The sequence below is a fragment of the Canis lupus genome, chromosome 15 (genome assembly GCF_011100685.1).
Source record: "Canis lupus familiaris isolate Mischka breed German Shepherd chromosome 15, alternate assembly UU_Cfam_GSD_1.0, whole genome shotgun sequence".
NCBI classification, from domain to species: Eukaryota; Metazoa; Chordata; class Mammalia; order Carnivora; family Canidae; genus Canis; species Canis lupus.
Genome location: NC_049236.1, coordinates 48,418,450 through 48,421,373, shown reverse-complemented (window position 1 = coordinate 48,421,373; position 2,924 = coordinate 48,418,450). Strand labels below are relative to the sequence as shown.

Sequence of the window (2,924 nt, the reverse complement as noted above, 5' to 3'; positions counted from 1 at the left end):
CTATTTGGGTAGAGCTGTGCACTTGCAGCGTACATCAACTCTCAATATCATCTTCTCAGGTGTGAGAATGTCTCTGTGGTGGACAAAATTACCTTTGTTCCAAATACTATGCTCTACATGTGGGAAAATGCTGTTATTATAACTGTATTAGCTCCTATGAACTGGAAATATAAGTCTAGCAAAAATGTCCAAACACTAGGGTTAGAAGATGGTAAAAGTGCAGGACCATGTCTGAAAGGCTCTTGGAATAGAGTAAAAGGAAGTGTTGACATTATGAATTAGGAAGAACGGATGCCATATGGTGTAGGAATTTGGCAAGGAAGTGCAAGGACCCTGGAGAGGTAAGCAGAAGAGCACAACCCTGAGAATTAAGGAGGTTAATAGGATGCTCTGTCTGGCTTTCTGCCCCCAAAACTGTTCACCTTCACACCTGGGGGCACGTAGCTTCTCCTGAGGCTTGGCGTGGACCAGTAATTTGCCATCAGAAAAATGAAAGAATTCTGCAGTGGTGCTTCATCATCTGTAATAATGGTGATTATCACCACGATATATTGAGCAAATAGATCTATCCTGTATCTAGAAGTATACGTGTGCTTGTTTATCTATGTACCACTATGCTACACACTTTAGATACAGTATCTAATTCTCACAACATCTTTCTTAGGTATTACTACCCTCATTTTGTTCAAGAAGGGGCCAAAATTTGGGAAGTTAAGTAAGAAATGACATAGTTGGTGTCAATCACTTCGGTGATTGGTTGGTGTCAATCACTTCGGTGGTTTCAAATACAAAGGATTCAATTTTCTGCAGTTTTACTATGAAACTCCCAGGTGTGGATTTTCAGATATTTATTCTGCCTTCTGTTTTCTGAGGTTCCTAGACCTGTGGCTCGTATTAATTTTGAAAATTCTCAGCCATTATTACTTCAAGTATTTCTTTTTTTTTTAAATTTATTTTTTATTGGTGTTCAATTTACCAACATACAGAATAACCCCCAGTGCCCGTCACCCATTCACTCCCACCCCCCGCCCTCCTCCCCTTCCACCACCCCTAGTTGTTTCCCAGAGTTAGGAGTCTTTACGTTCTGTCTCCCTTTCTGATATTTCCCACACATTTCTTCTCCCTTCCCTTATATTCCCTTTCACTATTATTTATATTCCCCAAATGAATGAGAACATATAATGTTTGTCCTTCTCCGATTGACTTACTTCATTCAGCTCAAGTATTTCTTCTGTTCCTTTTTCTCTTCTCTTTCTGGTGTTCCCATTATGCGTATCTTTTGTGATTGTCTCTCAGTTCTTGGATATTCTGTTTTGCCTTTTTCATTATTTTCTCTCTTTGGATTCAGTTTTAGAAGTTTCTATTGACATTTCTTTTCTTTTTTTTTTTTTTATGTTCCAAATGTGATGGGTTTATTTTATTTTACTCTGATGCAAAACCAAAGATTTCCACTACAGCACAGAGACCAATATATTATTAAAAGGTCATGAAAAAGTGGTGTGGGACATGCAGGACGTGATGTACAAACTGGAGGGTTGGGTCATTTCCTTTGTAACGTGACACTACATTGTCGCTGAGGAACACATTTAAAATAACACTGTGGAACTCAACTGAAATGTGGCACAAACATGACAACTTCCAGGCATGCCTTCAAGTACCTCCCTCAGGATGCACTTGCGATCTCTAGACTTCATTGTGGGGAGGATTACAATTCTTTGGAAGAATAAAAAGTTCACACTTTTGAAATTTCACAGAAGAATTTTAAGGCCAAAACATAGTGGGTTCTCTTCACCTCCGGGGACAAATCGGATGCTTTACTCAAAACCACATTAAGCTTCTAGTTCAAATCCCAACCCAACCTTGTGACCTCCTGCATTGAAGTTCTTTCCGTCGATTAAAGCTGATAGGGTCAGTTTGACTCCTGGTCGAAGAGTCTGAGTATAACCCAGTCCAATCAGGCTGGCATTGTTTACTTTAGCAGATAGAGAAGTTCTACAATCCAGCTTGTATTTAGCAGCGATGCCAAAATGGGTATTGTTACTGCCGGCTGTCCAAGCAAGGTTTATTGATGTTTCAATCTTCTCATTAACCTTCTGGTAGATAGACCCTCCAAATTCAGTGCCATCATTCACATGAGTGTGCAGCTGGAAGTCTGCAGCCTTGTAACCCAGGGCAAAATTATTCTGTGACAGTTTGGATTTGGCTGTGTCAAAACTCATCTGATAGCCAGCAAGCCAACCTTCAAAGGCTAACACAGCCCAGCCATAGATGGTTGGTCCAGAAAAATCTATATCAACATTACTGCCAACACTGAAACAATCTCGTTTATAGGAAGCCTTCAATTTTCCACTCTTCTTTCCTGTGTTCGGTACAAATATGGTATCAAGAGTCAGTTTCAACCCTTCAGCCAACTTATTCTCCAAAGAGATTTCTGTTCCAAGAGTATTGTCTGTGTTCCATTTCTGGGTGAAAGTAAGTCCATAGTTACAGACCTTATATTTGGTCTCTAGGTTGCCTGACGCTTTCCCTGTATCAGTGTAAGCATGACCAGAAGTAGAAAATTCCACTCCACTACAAGACTTGGTTCTCAGGTCTATTTTGACCATGCCGAATCCATATCCTTTATTGAAGACATCCTTGGCAGCCTTTCCTAGGTCACAGTAAGTCGGTGTGTTACACATCTCTCGCCTCCAACCAGAAGGCCTGTCTCCGCTCCCTCTATTGACATTTCTTAAAGCTTGCTGATTCTTTCCTCGGCTGTGTCCTGTGTATTGATGAGCCCATTAAGGCATTCTTTGTTATGGTGTTTTTGATTCCTAGCATTTCTTTTAGATTTTTAGGATTTCCATCTTTTTGCTTATGTTAGCCATCTCTTCTTGCATGCTGTCTACTTTTTCCATTAGAATCCTTAGGATATTAATCAT

At 40.1% G+C, this 2,924-nt stretch overlaps 1 pseudogene; it reads right to left on the bottom strand.

Annotated features, from left to right (window-relative positions):
- Positions 1,386-2,715, bottom strand: LOC475462 (voltage dependent anion channel 3 pseudogene; annotated as a pseudogene).